This window comes from Trichechus manatus, unplaced genomic scaffold (genome assembly GCF_000243295.1).
Source record: "Trichechus manatus latirostris isolate Lorelei unplaced genomic scaffold, TriManLat1.0 scaffold00195, whole genome shotgun sequence".
NCBI lineage: Eukaryota > Metazoa > Chordata > Mammalia > Sirenia > Trichechidae > Trichechus > Trichechus manatus.
In genome coordinates, this window is record NW_004444131.1 from 1,798,000 (window position 1) to 1,818,943 (window position 20,944).

Consider the following 20,944-nt stretch of genomic DNA (forward strand, 5'->3'; position numbering starts at 1 on the left):
AACTATCAATGAGGTGTTTCAACAAACTGATGCATCACTGGAAGTGCTCACTCATCTATGCCAAGAAATTTGGAAGACAGCTACCTGGCCAACTGACTGGAAGAGATTCATATTTATGCCTATTCCCAAGAAAGGTGACCCAACCGAATGTGGAAATTATTGAACAATATCATTAATATCACACTCAGGTAAAATTTTGCTGAAGATCATTCAAAAGCGGCTGCAGCAGTACGTCAACAGGGAACTGCCAGAAATTCTGCCTGGATTCAGAAGAGGACATGGAACGAGCGATATCATTGCTGATGTCAGATGGATCCTGGCTGAAAGCAGAGAATACCAGAAAGATGTTTACCTGTGTTTTATTGACCATGCAAAGGCATTTGATTGTGTGGATCATAACAAATTATGGATAACTTTGCGGAGAATGGGAATTCCAGAACACTTCATGGTGCTCATGAGGACCTGAACACAGATCAAGAGGCAGTTGTTCGGACAGAACAACGGGATGCTGTGTGGTTTAAAGTCAGGAAAGATGTGCGTCAGGGTTGCATCCTTTCACCATACCTATTCAGTCTGTATGCTGAGCAAATAATCTGAAAAACTGGACTATATGAAGAAGAAAGGGGCATCAGGATTGGAGGAAGACTCATGAACAACCTGCGATATGCAGATGACACAACCTTGCTTGCTGAAAGTGAAGAAGTCTTGAAGCACTTACCGATAAAGATCAAAGACCACAGCCTTCAGTATGGATTACACTTCAACATAAAGAAAAGAAAAATCCTGACAACTTGACCAGTAAGAAACCTCATGGTAAATGGAGAGAAGATTGAAATTGTCAAGGATTTCATTTTACTTGGATCCACAATCAACACCCATGGAAGCAGCAGTCAGGAAATCAAAAGACACATTCACTGGACGAATCTGCTGCAAAGGACCTCTTTAAAGTGTTGAAAAGCAAAGATGTCACCTTGAAGACTAAGGTGTGCCTGACCCAAGCCATGGTATTTTCAATCTCATCATATGCATGTGAAAGCTGGACAATGAATAAGGAAGACAGAAGAATTGATGCCTTTGAATTGTGCTGTTGGCAAAGAATATTGAATATACCATGCACTGCCAAAAGAATGAACATATCTGTCTAGGAAGAAGTACAACCAGAATGCTCCTTAGAAGAAAGGATGGCAAGACTACGTCTTACATACTTTGGACATGTTGTCAGGAGAGATCAGTCCCTGGAGAAGGACATCATGCTTGGTAAAGTACAGGGTCAGCGAAAAAGAGGAAGACCCTCAATGAGATGGATTGACACAGTAACTGCAACAATGGGCTCAAGCATAACAACGATTGTGGGCATGGCGCAGGACTGGGCAGTGTTTCGTTCTGTGGTGCATAGGGTCACTATAAGTCAGAAACGACTTGACGGCACCTAACAACAATGACAACATAGCTTTGGATGAGGTGTTGGTGGTTCAGTGGTAGAATTCTCGTCGTCCATGCGGGAGACCCAGGTTGAATTCCCTGGCCAATGCACCTCATGCACAGCCACTGCTCATCTGTCAGTAGAGATTTGCATGTCGCCATGATGCTGAACGGGTTCAGTGGAGCTTCCAGAATAAGACAGACTAGGAAGAAAGATCTAGTGATCTACTTCCAAAAATCAGCCAATGAAAACCCTATGGATTACAATGGTCCAATCCTGGTGTACGAAGGGTTGCCATGAGTCGAGGCCAACTCAACAATAACTAACAACAATAACATAGTTGTGGACAGTTCAGATGTCGTCCACACTGGGAAATGACCCCAAATAGAAGGAAGGGTTAGATGCTACATGGTGAAACAAAAACAACTCAAAGCCATACCCACAACCCACTGCATGATTTGACCTTGCTCTACTCATTAGCCTCATCTGGCAGTGCCCCCTCCTCTCACCAACCATGCTCTAGGCACACTGGTTTTATTTCACTTTCTTTTTTGTGCCAAGCTCTCTCCCATCTCATTGCCACCCAACAGCTATACCTGGAATTCTCCACCATACTCTACCTTCTCCTTCTGTCTAAGCTCTCCACAGTCTTTTAAGTCTCAGCTTCAATGAAACCTCTATGGGAAATACTTGTCTGACCACCACTGTTCTTGGCCAAATCTAGGTTATTCTCCTCTTGTATATTCCCGTATAAACCTGTACTTCTTCTTCATAACACTTACGTTGTTGTTGGGTGTAGTCAAGTCAATTCTGATCCATAGAGACCCGTATGACAGAGTAGAACTGCCCCATAGGGTTTCTAGGCTGTAATCTTTAAGGAAGCAAATCACCAGGTCTTTCTCCCACAGAGCCACTGGGTAGGTTCGAGCCTCCAACTTTTCAGTTAGCTACTGAGCACTTAACAGTTGCACCACCAGGGCTGCTTATAGCACTTATAGAAAAGAAAACCAAACCCATTGCTGTCGAGTTGATTCCAACTCATAGAGACCCTATAGGACAGAGTAGCACTGCTCCATAGGGTTCCCAAGGCTGTAAATCTTCATGGAAGCAGATTACCACATCTTTCTCCCACAGAGCAGCTGATGGGTTCAACCACCAACCTTTGGGTTAGCAACTGAGAGCTTAACCATTGTGCCACCAGGGCTCCTTATAGCACTTACACAGTTATAATTAAATAATCATTGATATTACTTTGCAAATGTCTGTTTCACCCACTAGATTACAAGCTTCATGAAAGTAAGGTCTGTATCAGTCTTTTTTAACTGATTCATCTCTGTTTCCAGTAAACCCTCAATAAATATTTATTGAATGACTGAATGAGTTGATAAAAGAAAAGTGGACAAGAATGTGGTAATTAGCTTCCTGAAATCCTTAAATGTTTTTATTTTTTCACTGAATGGTAGCAGACATGAGCCTCTCCTCCTTCCTATTGTGCTGTGAAATCTTGAAGAACATGGCTATGTCTTATTCTTCTTTGTACCCTTCTTGCTGGCGCAAAGCTAGGAACATTGAATAAGTGGATAAACAGACAGATGGATTCTTAAATGAAGTAGCTGGAGTTGTAGTAAAAAAGCTCTTTCTGCTATTTCCTATGAACCTCTCTGGTATATCTTAGATTAAATTCCTTTTGTTCGAGCTAGGAGATAAAATGGTGCTCACTGTGTTTACTTATTTGACCAGTAAATATAGGCTAGGTTTTCTGCGAGGTATTATAGGGGTTAAAAGGAATTTAAAACTCCACCTTTCCCCTACCAAAGAGTTTAAAGTATAGTTAGGAAGACCAGTCAATAATACACGAGTTAAACAATACGGGATGCAGACAACAATACAAGACAGTAGTGAAAGAGATGTTATGTGATGGTGTAATATTAATTGCCAAGAAAGTAGAGACGAGAAGACCTATTCATTCTGAGGAGAGTGAGGTTTTAGCCTTTACGATGGCCCCTCTTTCTACATCTACCTTTCATATAGATACTCAAACTCTTCCCAAAGGAATTGCACCTTTTAAGAACCTCTTCTCCACCCTCCTCCATCTATTCCTTCCATGCTCTCTCGACCTTCCCAAACACACTTTGAGTTGTGAATCCTGGAAACAATTATCTCGCTGTGTTCTAGGTTTCAGGCTGTAAATCTGCTTCTTTCCCAAGGACCTGTGGATGTGAACCATTGTCAAACTATAGGCCCTGTAGCTGCTCCTCTGTGTTAAAATAAGCACAAAGGTAGATGCAGACGTGGAGTTTCTGGATGTGCAAATGGTTAGTGTGCTTGTCAGCTAACCAAAAGGATGGAGGTTCAAGTCCACCCAAAGTTTCCTTGGAAGAAAGGTCTGGAGATCTGCATCTGAAAAATCAGCAATTGAAAACCCTGTGCAGCACAGTTCTACTCTGACATACATTGGGTTGCCATGAGTTGGAGTCAACTTGATGGCAACTGATTAAGGTCCAGACGTAAACATTGACTGTTGTAGGAGTGCCCATTATTTGCCCTGGCTAGAAAACGCATTTACAGCAAATTGCAGACATTGCCATTTAAAATCTAGTTTTATTACTTGGAGATGGGTCTATTATTAAGAATCTTTGATTCTGTGTACATTGGACATTCAGCTTGGGGGTCTTGGTTAAGAACTTGTGTCAAGTTCTAAGACAGACTAACCAGTTTGAATTCTGGTGACTTTAACCTCTTTAAGCCTTAGCTTTCTCATCTGTAAAAATGCAGACTATAAAAGTACCTATCTTATAAGCTTACTGTGAAGATTAAAAAAGAAAATGAAAGTCAAGACTTAGCATGGCACCTAGCACAGAGGAAGCATACTGTTAAATTTAACTGTTATTAAAAACCAGTTGCCATCGAGTCAATTCCAACTCATAGCTACCCCATGTGTGTCAGAGCATAACTGTGCTCCACAGGGTTTTCAATCGCTGATTTTTTGGAAGTAGATTGCCAGGTCTTTCTTCTGAGGCACCTCTGGGTGGACTCGAACCTCCATCCTTTCAGCTAGCAGTCAAGCACATGAAATATTTGCTCCACCCAGGGACTCCTGTCATTGTTGCTGAAGCCTCTTCAGCTGCCTTAGCTGTTGAGTGTGTGTATTTCTCCCGGCTTCTTCTTGTCCTTCTGCTCTTTCCCACCACATATTCCAGAACGAAAATTTGAGATTGGACAGAAGAATGCTGTGAAAATCGTCACTTTGTATTGAAATTGCCACGGGAAGGAACCAATCTGAATCCTTTACAGTCAGCTGTAACACCACACCTGCTGGTCCAAGCTCAACCCTGCAAGCCAGACTTGCCAGTGGAAGGCTCGTGACTCTGAAGGGTAACCTTGGGGACCAGAAATGCTTTGGAGTCTGGATAAGAGGCTAAGGGGCGTGTATCTTGCAGCAGGAGCAGGATAGCGTCAGGAAAGCTGCTGTGGCACCAAAACCAAGCGACAGAAAACAGACTGCACTTTCTTTCCCCTCACTGTTTCATCTCTCATGGCTCTAGTTAGCGGGGGGCCCTCTCCCACTCCTCAGTGCTCTCGTCAACCCGGGGTCAGAGCAATTGTCTAGAACAATTACTACTGCTGTTTCGGTTATTGGCAGCCTAAATTCTGCTCCTCTCAATAACACTAGAAAAAAAAAAAAAAATCCCGACTGTATGTGCACCACAGCAGAGTTTGTGTGTGTGAGCGCGCTAATCAGGAAAACAATTTCCACTTGGGTAAAGCAGCATTCAGGACAACAAACACTGTGTCGTTTTCGGGCAATTAGAGACAGCTGCTCTCCTTTCTCCATGCATGTGAAATCGTGTGTGCAGCATAGGGCAGAAACACTGAGTGGAAAGAAACACCCAGACACGAGATCATGCTTTTAATTAGCTTCTCCTCCAACACCAGACATGTCTCCCTCTGTCCACCCATCCTGGTTCCTCTGATCATTTCTTACCATGGACAATGAACATATGTCCCATGGTTGTGCTAACGGACACCTGTCTGCAGAAGGAGGCAGGCTGGCTCCCCGCGTCCCCTCCCTCCCTGCTGATTGAGAGGTTTAAGCTTCAAATTTCAATTCTGCCCCTGGGTCTGTGGTCTATTTGGAACAAGTTGGCATGGGGTGGGTTCTGGTGGTGTACTTTTTAATTGCATTATCCTGGGTGACGGAAATCTTTTCATTCTTCATGCACAAAGCACAGGCTGCACGGGACACACACCTCCCACCGTGACTTTGAGCCAGGGCCCAGTTCTCTCCCAGGGCCACTTTGTTAGTTGCTCTAAGATCCTTTGTCACCTCGCACTATTAATTGCCCTTGAGCAGCACCAGGCTTTTTAATTCAGATTTTCCTACAGCAGCAGGAGCGAAAATGGAATGATGCTAAAGGGGGGCAATGTTAATTGCTAACGGAGGTAGCATTTTTTTTTATTGCTGTTGTTTAAGACAACCTTTTACATTTTTGTAATCTTGGAGTAAAGAAGTAGAGACTGGGTAAAAGATCACAACCTAAGGACCTTGGTAAGGCATAGGGGAGGGAATGACTGCACTTTCTTTGTTTTAGTTAATTTGATTGCCCCACAATCAAGGTATTCAAGAAATCTCACCTGCGTCAGAAATAAGACAAGACATCGTTAGGGTTACATGGTCCACGTGTTGCTTTCGGAGACTGGGGGAGGGAAAAGCAACAAAAATACAACCTTTTCCTTTCTTTATAAAGGGAAATTTAATTAGCCACCCTTCTTGTTGTTGTTAGCTGCCCTCAAGTCAGCTCTGACTCAAGGTGACCCCAGGAGCTATTATTATTATTACTTAATTCTCTGGTATTGTTAAGGACACACACATCCTCAAACATATCAGGTACCTACTATACGAATGCACAGTTATGTGGCACTGGGGGAAACAAAAAGAAGTGGGATGCCATTTAGGACCTTCTGCATTTTGTTGTCCAGCCCAGCACACCAGTCCTTGAATGCAATTTATTTCTGCTCGCCATATTTCTTTTCTAAAGTCGGTGAGATGACCTTAGCATCAACATGTACGTGAGAATCCTGAGAAACTGTGTGGTGGTGATTTTCTTTCCCAGGAAGCCAGCCAACAAGTCAGCCAACAAGTGGGATCCCTGATTCTGCATCCAATAAGGCGCCCCCAGAAGGGTAAGGAGAATGCCCCAGCCAAGTACAGGAGTGAAGCATGGTGGGGACTCACCACGACACCAGGAATTCTGTCTTGGGGGCAGCTGTGACTGTCACACAGTGGTGAGAACCTGGACATCATCGCAGCATGATAGAGCTGGGTTCAAAGTCTAAGTTGGTCACTTACCTATGGGGTGACTCTAGACAAGTTATGTAACCACTTAAGTTTCAGTTTCCCCAGCCATATGATGGGAAGAATGATACCTACATGGTAACGCTGATTTAAAGATTAAATTAAGATGGAAGCATGTAGAATTACACAACAAGAACAATTTAGAAGTATGCCTTGCACATCATAAATGTGAGCTAAATATTAACCAGGATTGTAATCTTGGGCAATCTGTGTCAGGACGCTGGACTCTCTTAGGCACTACATCACATCTAAAATTAAGGTGACATGTTTGAGAGTTAGAGAGGGCACTATCAGTAATTACACCAGGACGAAGGCAAACATGGGGGCAGTCCCAGGCAAACTGGAATTGATTTTCTTCTTCCCAGAATCATGTTTTACTTCTTCAGCATAGGTCTTGCCTGAAGCTTTTGAAAGTGTTCCCTTTCTGAATGAGGGTACGGTCAGAATGACCTCCCATCTCCTGGCTCAGATGGACCTGATTGAAATTTGTCTGCTCTCCACCCTTCTCCAAGAAGGCCCACCAGTTAGGGCTGGTGGGCGTGCGTGTTGTTGTTAGCTGCTGTCAAGTCGTGACGACCCCATGTACAACAGAACAAGATGTTGCCCAGTCCTGTACCGTCTTCACGACCGCTGGTATGTTCGAGTTCATTCTTGCGGCCACTGTATATTTTGAGCGCCTTCTAACCTAGGGGGCTCATCTTCCAGCACTACATGGGACAGTGTTCTATTGTCATCCATAGGGTTTTCAATGCCAAATTTTTGGAAGAAAATCTCCAGGCCCTTCTTGCTAGTCAGCCTTAGTCTGGCAGCTCCTCTGAAACCTGTCCATCATGGGTGACCCAGCTTGTATTTTGAAAGACCGTGAGCCATCACAGGACCACAAACTGACAGACGGGTGGTGGGGCCGACAGGCTAGAAGACTGTAAATGCTGCAGTGTCCTATAGCTGATGCAAAAGGCAGAGCCATTCCTGGTGTCTGGCCACTGGCTCCTTCAATCAAGATAATCTCCTCTTCAATGGGGAATTCTAGCCACAGAAGCACTCCTGGCCGCCCAAACAAGCCAGCCCCTCTCCATCAGCCTGTGGCTGCCACAGCACTTAAGACTGCAGATGACAAAGACACTTCACAGTAGGAATCAATGCCGGGTGAGAGCAGAGCCACTTGAGAGCAGGCAGGAACAAAAGATGCTCTGGTGTTCAGAAACAGCTCTGCCTTCCAGGGGAAGGAGAGCGGACATTTAGCTAGTGCTAGCTTCCACGTCTGCCCCTCCCAAACGCACACTCTCGTTTTTGTTGAAGTTGATTCTCACTGAAAAAAAAAGAAATCTACAGTGTAATTTAGTTCTTTTTCCTCACTGATAGCCATACCAAATTTACTTTCTATGAGGTAGAGATTAAAGAAAGAAAAAAACAAAAAACCTGACTATTCACTCAGAGATGTCCTTAGAAGAAGTAAAATTATCAGATTAATTTATTTAAATTTGAAATTGTTGGTCCCTGGGTAGCGCAAATGGTTTGTGCTCACCTACAAACCGAAAGGTTGGCAGTTTGAACCCACCCTGCCACACCAAGGAAGAAAGTCCTGATGATCTGCTTCCGTAAAGATTACAGCCAAGAAAACACTATGGAGCACTGTTCTACTCTGTAACGCATGGAGTCACCATGAGTCGGAATGGACTTGATGGCAATGAGTGTGTTTGTTTGTTTTTTGGTTTTGTAACGTCTCCTGCTTTCTTTCTTTTCTTCCAGAAAGATAACTGTCCACAGTTTTTCTTAGTCTGTATGTTGCAGTTTCTTTCCTATCCTCCTTATTCCTTTAGCTCTAAAATGAAAGTAAAATAACGCCTGTTTTATCTGCCTCGAAGGATTTTTGTGAGGAATGAAAATAACGAAATCATAGAAATAATCTGCATACTTTATGGTTTATCAAGTGCTTTCATTTAATGCCACAACAACTCCATGAGGTCGGTAATATGACCTACTGGACATAAACGTGGTTTGAAAGTATCAAACAAAGAAAAATGCAAGGCATTATGCTTATTGATGGTGTGACTATTAGGAATAACGACAATGAGTTTCCCTTTGTCTGGTTCTTTCAGGAGGAAGTCATGGGAATAAGGAGTGGCTCTGAATCTTCCTTTAGCTGCTGTAATGCTGCTCCTCAGGCCACCACAGCCACATCAGTCTTTCTTCCCAAAGCAGTCTGTGGAGTGAGAAGAAGAGTGGGTTAGGGTTAGGGGTACAACGGTTTGGACAAGTGCCCCACTTGTTACCACCACAAACCAAGCTCTTTACACATCATAACTCTCCCATTAGAGAGATGTCAGTAGTCCCTTAGTGGTGCAAACAGTTAACACAGTCACACTCGGCTACTAACCGAGAGGTTGGAGGTTCAAGTACACTCAGAAGCACATCAGAAGAAATGCCTGATGATCAACATCTGAAAAATCAGCCATGGAAAACCCTGTGGAGCACAGTTCTACTCTGACACACATGGAGTCATCAGGTGTCGGGGTCAACTCAAAGGCAACTGGATTTTTTTGGTTTAGAGAGATGGCAAACTTAAAAAAAATTCGTTGCCATAGAATTGCTTCTGACTCATAGTGGCCCTGTAGGACGGAGTAGAAGTGCCTCATAGGGTTTCCAGGGAGCAGCTGGTGGATTTGAACTGCCAACTTTTTGGTTAGCATCTTGAGCTCTTAACCACTGTGCCGAGCTTAGTTCTCTCCTACTCTGTTTGACCTCATTTCTTCCCACTTGTTCTGTTTACGGCCACCCATAGCAAGAACTCAGTTGTCAGGCGTGTCTGTGGTCAGGGGCAGATTACCCAGTAAGAAAGGTAAGCATAGGCTTACTTGTGCTTACTTACTAATCTGTAGTGAATAATCTCACATGGTTTTCACCGCATCAAAGATTCTGCTTCTAGGTATGGTTGGCATCTGTCTCTCTCCCAACCCCACAACACTTTCCTACAGATTTAAAACCTCATTTCAAACTTACAATCCCTGACAGGGACGGATTACCCAGTCAACAAGGTAAGCACGGGTTTACTTGTGCCTATTTCCTGATCTGTAGTAAACAGTTTCACCTGTTTTTCAACTCGCAGACCTTCACTTCCTCTCAGAACCAGCTTCCTTCTCTCCTCTCCAGATGCAACTCCAGCTTGTCCTCTCTGGAGCTTTACTGTGCAGTGTCTGTGTGTTGCATCCATCCGGCCACAATGAGTTTAGCCTGGATTCCAAGCTCCTGACTCAGGTCCGAGAAATGCCTTTTCTTGGTTTTAAGCTATCTGCGTGGATTTTGAAACCAACTATATTAGTTTCCTAGAGCTGCCATAGCAAATTACAGAAATGTGGTGGCTTAAAACAACAGATATTTGTCTTCTCACAGGTTTGGAGGTACAAGGTGTCGTCAGGGCCATGCTCCCTCTGAAGGCTCTGGGAGAAGATCTTGCCTGGTCTCCTATCCTCTGGTGAGTGACAGCTATCCTTGGTGTTCCTTCACCTGTAGGTTCATCACCCCAATATCAACTTTGTCTTCACATGGCCTTCCTCTCTGTGTCTCTCTGTCCTCTTCTCATAAAGACACCAGTCATTGTGTCTAAGGCCCACCCTAATCTAGTATGACCTCATGTTAATTTAATTACATCTGCAAAGACCTTATTTCCAAATAAAGTCATGTTCTGTGGTTCTGGGCGGACATGAATTTTGGGGAGGACACTATTCAACCCATTACACCATCTATCTATCACAGGTTTCTAGGGGCCTAAACAGTATATAACCCCTACTCTTGGTTGACCCAATTCTGAGTGCCCTAGTTAATTAATCTAAATCAGAATCAGCTGGAGGACTTATTAAACCACAGATTGCTGAGCCCTACCCCCGGAGTTCATGATTCACTAAGTCTGAGGTGGGGCCTAGAGTCTGCATGGCTAACAAGTTTCCAGGTGCTGCTGCTGCTGCTCGGAATGACAGGATGGAGGCCACTCACTGCCCTCCAGCCTTGCTCCTCAAAGTGCGGTTCATGGGCCATCAACATCGGAATACCTGGGAGGTTTTTAGATACACAGAATCTCGGATCCCACTGTATACCTACTGAATCAGAATCTGCATTTTAACTTGATTCCCAGGTGCTTCATATAGCTTCAGTATATGTCCACCACTTGCTACTTACTGAATGGAGGCACTCATACTCCAGTGTTGTGTCAGGGTTACAGGAGCAGCCATTTAAAATATAGTGTTTATGTTATAATGAACTTGGGGTAAAAGGCACAATTTACCAAACTGTTAAAGTTAAAATCAGAGACTATAAAGACATTTCTGGTTTATAGCAGGCACTTTCTAACCATACCCCCAAGGATCTTGAGCATGTGCAATTATTACCATCCTCCCTTCTGAGTAGTTGCACTGGGAGATTTGAGAAGCCGGACTGCTTCACCTGTTTCTGAAAGTTAGCTTAGCATCTGGGCCTGCTTTTAGTAATCATAATGTGACTTTAGTAGTGGCTGTATCTTCCCTGAGGGAGAGCGTCATAACTAGCAGAAGACCTCTCTTTCGTTTGAAAATGTGGCCATCTTTTTGGACTACACCCTGTTCCCTCTTTCTGGCCTGAGTTTCTGGTTATATCGTCTTCTGCAAGTTCATATGAGATGTTTCCTTCCGCTATCACCTCCCCCCACCCCACACACATGCCGAGAAATAGCTTTTTTCAAAATCTTGTTTCACTTCATAGTTACAATACAAAGCATTTTTACGCCTATGCAGTAATAATTGACAACGCTGTGAGAAAGGCTGTCCTCTGTTCTTACACAAATAACTCTGGTGTGCTTCCTTAGAGAATTTGGTTGATTCTTCTTTGTTGAACATCTAATGAGATATAGTGACTAGAAAAGAGTCCATAAATATGAAACTAGAAATGAGGGGCCTATCAATTCCTTAGAAGACTTAAATGACATAGAGAAAAAAATCATGGAGTTAAATACTGGAGAAAGAGATGCAGGCAGAGAAGCATGTGAGATGTATTTCAACTTTGAAGGTGAAAGCATACATCATAAAATCCCCTGCCATCATCCAGTGTTACATTTGAACGTTTGGCTCTATAAGATGGGAGAAAGTAGAAAGCCTCCGATTATTTTAGAATTCCAGCACACTGATAAGATGACAGCCTTATTATTATTATTATTTTACTACTATTTAAGAGTATTAAGACAGTTGCTGCTTAGTTGACCCCAACTCACGGTGACCGCATATGTGTCAGAGTAGAACTATGCTCCATAGGGTTTTCAATGGCTGATTTTTTGGAAGTGGATCACCAGGCCTTTCTTCTGAGGCAGCTTGAGGGGACTCAAACTGTCAACCTTTTGTTTATCAGCTGACTGCTTGTACCACCCAGAGACTCCTTTATTATTATATCTCTCCTATAGCTTAAGAACCCTGTCTGGAACTATAAAGAGACTTCCGTCTGAACTTAGCTGATATTGATGGTAAAGTGGACATCACCAAATTAGAGACTCAAGGGAATCTGGCTGATTCACTTTATCTGGTATTGATATAAAATCTCTTTCAGTCACCAAGGAATCAGCTGTGGGTAAGTAGCTGTGAACTTGAGAAGGAAATATTTGATAAAGAACAAAGTTTCCTAGGATTCTCTGGGTTCCAGCCATTTGGGGGCTGACTTGGGAACCTGGGCTCCGTGAGAGGTCTTTACACACCAATCTAAACGACAGTATCTGTAAGGGAAGGCTAAAATGTCAGAATTTCCTTCCCTTGTTACCCTAACCTCTGCTTGCCTACTTTATATTCCCTAAAAACTTCCAGTCCTTTATTCTAGTGTTAAATAAATTAAATTGGAATTTTAAGGTATTTTATTAAGTAATTTACATTTAAAAAAATTAATTATTGGCTGTTGAAGAAACAAATGTTTGTTGCTTACAAGAAACAGACTAGAAATATGTATTGATGGAATTTTCCCTGCACTGGTGGTTTAGTGGTAGAATTCTTGCCTTCCATGTGGGAGACCAGGGCTCGATTCCTGGCCAATGCACCTTATGCACAGCCTCAATGTAGGCTTGTGTGTTGCTATGATGCTGACAAGTTTCAGCAGAGCTTCCAGACTAAGACCAGAAATAAAGGCCTGGAGTTCTACTTCCAAAAATAAGCCAGTGAAAACCCTATGAATCACAACTGTCCAATCCATAACCAATCATGGAAGTGGTGCAAGCCCAGGCAGCATTTCATTCTGTTGTGCATGATATCATCGTGAGTCGAGGGGCCAACTTGGTGGCAGCTAACAACGGCAACAACAGAGCTAAGGAAATAGAGATTGTCCTGAAAAAGTAAAGCAGGGGAATAATTTTCCAATCTTTGAGATTTTTTAGCATGAGAGTGACATTGGCCAGATTTCACAGGCTCAAGAAATAGACAATGTGATGCTTGTTTTGCAGGAAATAGTTGGTTTCATACATCTTTCCTAAGCAGTTTTGAAACTGCATTTTTTGACGTCCCTCCTCAATGCAGGGTGTAATTCCATAGGAAGTATCATGCTGTAGCCTAATAATAGATGCGTAAGATTCGGGCATCCTTGGGATCTTCACATGATGGTCATAAGGCAAAATATAGAAAATGATGCAAGTTTAACCCAACCAAAACCAAACCCATTACTGTTGAGTCAATTCCGAACCATAGCGACCCTATCGGACAGAGTAGAACTGCCTCATAGGGTTTCCAAGGAGCAGCTGGTGGATTCAAGCTGCTGATTTTGGTTAGCAGCCATAGCTCTTAACCACTGCGCTACCTGGACTCTGATGCAAGCTTAGTGGTTATGAATTTCTAGAGTCTAATTCCAATGTCCTTTTTAAAACATTGAACGTGATGGCTGCATTATACATGTTTTGTCCATAATTTAGTAACAAAGGAGCAGAAAAAAGCTCTTAGAAGGAAAGCTGTTCATTTTGACTAAGGAAGCAACTTTCTTTCCTATTTGCTCACACCTGCTCTTGAGAGGACGTGGAATCCTGCAAGAGATGAAACTGTGAAACATTAACCTGGGGTACAGGAGTCACCTGAGGTTCTGAAAAGCTCAGGGGGGATTCCAGGGAAAATCGTCATCTCTTGGAGAAGTGGTTTTATAAACTGCTATCAGAAGGCCCCTGTGTGCTTTTTGGTTTCATCTATTTATTAAAATAGCAGCGTTGGAGTCACCATGTTTCTTGTGGAAAGCGGAAAGGTCACTCAGAGGTGGTCCTCCTGAGGAAATTGGAGCAATATAAAAATTGGCTGCCCTCGGCCTCGCTGCATGGGTGGTTTGTGCTGTCTTTCCTCTCAGGAAGTCTTGGGATCAAAAGTGCTGAGCACAAACAAAAGTGGTGGCCCAGCTTCCTTGCCCCTTTCAGTTCTTTGTCTTTCTTTACTTGAGTAAAAAGATTGGGGGAGATTTTGTGAGTACGCTTAAGCTAAAGGCCCTGGCGGGTTCCTTTTCAAACCCTCAGGAAAAAGTCTGTCAACGTTATAAAAAGTAACACTTATATGATAAAAAAAAAAAAAAACAAAAAAAGAACAAATTTTAAAATAAAGTAATAAAATCAAATCAGACTGAATGTCTCCTAGAGACACTAGCAACAATAGGATTTGAGTGAGAAAAGGGATGAAAAAAATACATTTCGTGTGAAACCCAGATCACACACAAGCCTTCTGATCTAATTAAAAACCTTTCAGTCTAGCTTTGCTGGTTTGCCTTTTCCATGCTTTCTGTAACGGATTTCCACCAGAATGCTGAAGTTCTGGGAAGCCTGCGGCCCTGTCAGATGTGCTGAGTGATACGGCGCTGGCTAATGCGGTTCCCGGAAGAAGCAATGACTTCTCTCGGTGCCGTTTGTTCTGACACACCTCAGACCACTCCACACCACTTTTATAGATCTTGGTTAAAAGCCATTTCCCCGCCCCTGAAGTGCAGCCATCACTCATGCGGTTGTTGATTCTTGAGCTTTATACGATGATGCACCACCTTATATTTGAGGGAGACCTGAGGTTTCGTTTGTGAAAACTCTTTCACTAAAAATGAGATATAAGAATGTTAACAAATATATTGAAAAAATTCAGAATCATGTTCTCCCAACATAATTGCTTGATGTTTTGCTTATTACACACATACATGTTTTATCTGGTAGCAATCATAGTATATCATTTTTTAACACGGTTCTTTTATTTTAATGATGTTGCATCATATTTTTCACATTGCTACATACTTTTCTTAGCTATTTTATCTCACTGACTGCATGATAATTTATTGAGTAATATATCCATGTTGTCCTATTATCAGACATTCAGAGTGTTTCCTTTCTTAATAATTTATTTTATATTGTAGTTGAGACTATATACCAGTTCAACAATTTCTACAGGTACAATTCAGTGACATCCTTTTTGGTTTTGGGGTTGTTTGGCTCATGTCGATAAAGCTCTAGAGAACACTCTTCCTTCATAGAGCTTTTGGCTTCTATTGAATTATTTTCTTAGGATAAAGTCATAGGAATGAAATCACTAGGTCAAAGTTTATGACACTCTTTGTTGCTCTGGCTATCCTTTGTTATATTGCTTTCCAAAAAGTATATGCCAATTTACAATGCCAACACGGTATAGCAGTGAAAGTGAAATATGGATTTTCAAGTAACCTTTAGAAATAATTGTTTTGCTATTTCAGTAGATGAAAATAGTTCCTCAAGTTTGTCTTAGTACGCACTTCTTTGGCTGTACTGGTGAAAATATGAATTATTTCCAAGTGTATTTTTTATTTGTATTTCCTGTTGTGCTAATTATCAAAGTGACATATTTTGCACTCTCCTGTATTCACCAAAAAACCAAAAAAGCCGTTACCGTCGAGTCAATTCTGACTCGTAGCGACCCTATAGGACAGAGTAGAACTGCCCCATAGGATTTCCAAGGAGCGGCTGGGGGATTCGAACTGCCAACCTTTTGGTTAGTAGCTGAACTCTTAACCACTACGCCACCAGGCTTCCAGTATCCATCAATTTTACAATGGGTTTAGAAAAACTGCAGCCCATTAGGTCTCCATAATCTACTTGATTCTTCCATTATCCTGAGGAATGGCTTCATGATGATGTTCTTGACTCATAAAACCAAACCATCTGCTGTGGAGTCGGTTCTGACTCATGGTGACCCCATGTGTGTCAGAGTAGAACTGTGCTCCATAGGGTTTTCTTTTCTTTTTTTTTTTTTTGGTGGCCAATCACACAATACTTGAAATCATGGCATAGCCAAGTTGACAGTTATTTCTGGGGGAAACAATTCAATCTACAACAATAAGTGCAATTTCAACAGACAGAGAAAGAGTGGGAATAAAGGCGTTGGAAAGGTAGGAATGGGACAGATGTCCTCATGCTGAGGAGCTTGGTTATCTGTTCCTTAAACATTCAATGTTTGTTAACCGACTGGTTCTATTCCTCTTCTATCTATATCTCTTGTATCAGTTTTTCCTCAGACCTACTCCTCTATGCATGCCATTTCTTACTACTTGCATTTGAAAAGACAAGAACTTTTTAGTGAAATGTGCTTAGATACAGTTGGTTCATAGAGGTGGACTAGGATAGAGACTCATGGAGTTTTGCAGGGAGTGGGAGAGGGCACAGTGGCTTAAGTGAGGGGCTGCGACCAGAGACAGGCTCCACAGGACCCCAGTGGACTGTGTTAAAAATAAGGACCTTATGTTGAAGGAATGGGGTATGGAGCAGAGAGAACAGAATGAGGTCAGAAAGAAAGGAAAGTAAGATTTTTTTTATATCAAAGTCTTTTTTTTTGGACTTTCTTTTTTATCATTATTATTGTACTTTAGATGAAGATTTACAGAACAAAGTAGCTTCTCATTAAACAGTTAGTACACATATTGTTTTATGACATTGGTTACCAACCCCATGACATGTCAACATTCTGCCTTCTGAACCTTGGGTTTCCTTAGGGTTTTCAGTGGCTGATTTTTCGAAAGTAAATCACCAGGCCTTCTCTCGAGGTGCCTCTGGGTAGACTCAAACTTTCAACCTTTTGGTTAGTAGCTGAGTCCATTAACCATTTCCACTACCATTTCACTTGACTCATAGATATCACTAAACAAATATTTGGACCAACTGTTGTTTGGGCTTCGTACCTCACTCTCACTATTTCTGTATAGTCCATATTCTCACCTCCTGCAAAGAATGTTGTTAGTAGCAGTAGTTTCAAGCCATTTACTCTAAGTGGAATAAAAATTGCTTTACTAGAGAGGTAGAGCTTTGTAAGCCTTTAAGGTATTTGTTGTTGTTGTTAGCTGCCATCAAGTATGTTTTGACTCATAGTAACCCTATGTAAAACAGAACGAAACACTGCCCGGTCCTGTGCCATCCTCACAATTGTTGCTATGCTTGAGCCCAGTGTTGCAGTCATCTCGTTGAGGGTCTTCCTGTTTTTTGCTTACCCTCCATTTTACCAAGCATGACATTCTTCTCCAGGAACTAGTCCCTCCTGATAACATGTCCAAAGTATGTGAGATGTAGTCTCGCCATACTTGCTTCTAAGGAGCATTCTGTATGTACTTTTTCCAAGACAGATTTGTTCACTTTCTGGCAATATATTCGATATTCTTTGCCAGCACCATAATTCAAAGGCATCAATTCTTCTTCAGTCTTCCTTATTCATTGTCCAGCTTTTGCAGGCATATGAGGCAATTGAAAATACCGTGTCTCGGGTCAGGCACACCTTAGTCCTCAAAGTGACATCTTTACTTTTTAACACTTTAAAGATGTCTTTTACAGCAGATTTGCCCAGTGCAATATGTCATTTAATTTCTCAACTGCTGCTTCCAGGGGTGTTGATTGTTGATCTAAATAAAATGAACTCCTTGACAACTTCAACATTTTCTCTGTTTATCATGATGTTGCTTATTGGTCCAGTTGTGAGGATTTGTCTTTATATTTAAGCTATTTAAGGCACATATATTACCTGCAGAGTTTATCTTTCCCAACATAGGATATAATCTTATTTAAAGACCTCTCTGTTATGGCATTAGGTCTAGGCAGCCGGTGCTCCTCCTGAACCAAAAAAACTGGTCAGCTCCCTTAAGTTCAATCAGTATTCTCACTGCCAGCCAAATTTTCAGTGCATCGTAGATATTTCCGTCACTCATCTGCAGTTTGTTGTACTGTGGTGGCTTGTGTGTTGTTATGATGCTGGAATCTATGCCACCAGTATTTCAAGTACTAGCAGGGTCACCCACTTGGACAGATTTCAGTGGAGCTTCCAGACTATGACAAACTAAGAATAAAAGCTTGACAATTACTTCTGAAAATTTACCAATGAAAACCTTATGGTTTACAACATTATAGTGATGGAACATAAGTGATGGAAGATACAGTGATGGAAGATAAGCCGCCTAGGTTGGAAAGCACTACATAATAACCACACGATTTCAAACATGAAGTTGGTGCAGGAGTGGGCAACATTTCATTCCATTATTCATAAGGTCATCATAAGCAGGATCCAACTCAATAGCAACTAACAAAAATAACAACAAAAGCAGTAGTTATTTAATAAACGAACATAAGGTGTTTTCATTTCCTAGGAGCCATGGTGGCACAGTTGTTAAGTGCTCATCTGCTAAGTGAAAGGTTAGCAGTTTAAGCCTACCAGCTGCTCCGAGGGAGAAAGATGTTGCAGTCTGCTTCCGTAAAGATTATAGCCTTGGAAACTCTATGGGGCAGTTCTACTCTGTCCTATAGAGTCACTATGAGATGGAATTGACTTCATGGCAATGGGTATTCATTTCCTAGAGCTACTGTTACAAGCTACAGAGGCTGGATGGCTTAAAAACAGCAGAAATTTTTTTATTTCACAATTCTGGAGGCTAGAAGTCCAAAATGAAGGTATCTGCATGTCATACTCTCTCTAAAGGCTCCTTCCTTGACTCTTCTTAGCTTCTGATGGCATCCCTGGACTTATAGATACATCACTCTAATCTCTGCATCCATCTTCACATGGCAGTCTTCCCTCTGTCTGTGTGTCCAGTCTCCCTCTCCTTATAAGGACACCAATCATTAGATTTAGAGCCCACCCTATTCCAGTATGACCTCATTTAACTTGATAATATCTGCAAAGTCCCTATTTCCAAATAAGGTCACATTCACAGGTAACAGGGGTTAAGACTTCAACGCATCTTTTTGGAAGACACAATTCAATCCACAGCAGTAACTGGCTAATGAGCGTGTGGCTTATTCGTTCTCAGCTTGGTCAGGTTCTTATGGCCCCTCTCTGCAGATGTGTTCTTGTCTGAGCATTTGATAGAGCTTCAGACTCTACCATGGGTCTGATATACCCTCCATCTGTCCCCTGAGCAAGGCTGTGTGTCTCCCAAGCCAGCATACAGCCAGCTCTCAACTCAGCAGAAGTGTAGGAGCCTTAGAAAACTTACTCTGCCTACTCACAATGCTTGCTTTTCTTAACTGGGTCCAGGCTGCCTCATGTTGGACGAATACACAGAAAAGCAAAGGAGAAAATTAGCTAGCATTCTCCAAAATATAACCTCTGTTGCATGAAGAATGAATGTTGAGAGGCACAAAGAATATGTATCACATGGCTCTTGACTTGAAGAAACTTACAAATTAATTTGGAGGATGTCTTGGGGGAATGTCTTGAATTCTTAATTCAAATGCCCAATGCAACCTATAAAGCTGATATTCACACCCTCTTGTTCTGTTCTTGGTAATTAACTCTTGTCCATATGGAAGAATGAGTGAAGGGATAGAAAGAAAGAGGCCAAGATTCTAACAGAAGTCCTTCCATAGGGAAAGAATCACCAGGTGTGAGGAAGAGGTGATGTCCTTTCCTGGTTAATTCTTGGACAACATATGACCCACAGAGGTATAAGCAAAGCTGCCAGGGACAGAGGAGTTTGACGATGTCTATGCCTTTGCTCTGCCTGGTCCCGAGCTCTTTTGCTTTCTCTCCATATTCCTGATTTTCATTCTCCAAATTCACCCCAGTTTACCCCTCTGAAGAAGCAAGACAGCTTGAAGAAAAATATCCAATCCTTTTTCCGCCTCACTTCTATCCTGCTACAGCTGAGACACAACCAATCTCCATCTTCTAAACGGATTCTTCTAGAACATGTACTAATTTTTTTTTAAATAAAATATTTACTTTGATTAAACTTTTAATTTCAAAATGCCATGGTATATTTGTTTGTACTGCTATTCCTTTTACTAATTTTCTTTTTTTTTTTTTAACTTTTGTAATTATCTATGCCAAAAGTAAACTGCTGTTAAAATTGGTGTGAATATCCTGAGCCTGTACAAGCTGGGCAGTGAGCAAACCAGGAGCAGTAAACTAGGAGATGGAAAAGAAGCAGGCCCAGGATTAGCAATTTGAAGGCAGTAAATCCTTCCACAGAGAGTTCAGAGATTCATGTCTCTTTCAGAGCTGTTGAAGAAAGCAACTGAATTCTGTGTGTGACTCTCAGAGAGGCACACTCCCCTCAGACCTTAAAAACTGTCCTTGGCTTGAGAGTGAACCTATGATTCAGGCAAATGCTTTTAACTAAACCTGCACCAAGTGAAGTGTGGGTGATAAGGGGGAACATGAAACCTATATGGTTGCCTACTGGACAAATATCAAATAGGGTGGCCACGTGAAGGCTAACTAGTTGGATTCATATAAAGGATAGGGGCTCTGTGTGCTGCACGGCTCACTGCCGGCAGACATAGGAAAATGGAAGTACCTCTCTGGAATCCCAGATAAGAACATGAGAGAGGAAAGAGTTTGCTACTTTGCTTCCTGGGGGCAACACTCTCCTTATTACATAATCCTCCCCCACAACAGGTGAAACGTGCTAAAGAGGCTTTCATTTGCAAAAATATAATTTTCTGCGAGTTCCGGCAAGATGGCGCTCTAGGCAGAAGCATCACGCCGTCCCTCCACAGCAAAGATCCGAAAAAATAAGCCAAACAGAGAATGCAACAATCCTGAAACCCTAGAACATCAAATGAAGAGATAAAGAACTCAGCCGAGCACCAAATGGAGTAAGAATACTGACAGAGAACGGAGAGCAAGGAGAGATTCATGCAGAGGTCCCCTACCAGCTAACGCAGCGCGGATCCACCATCTTGGACTCCTATCGGAGACCAGCAAACG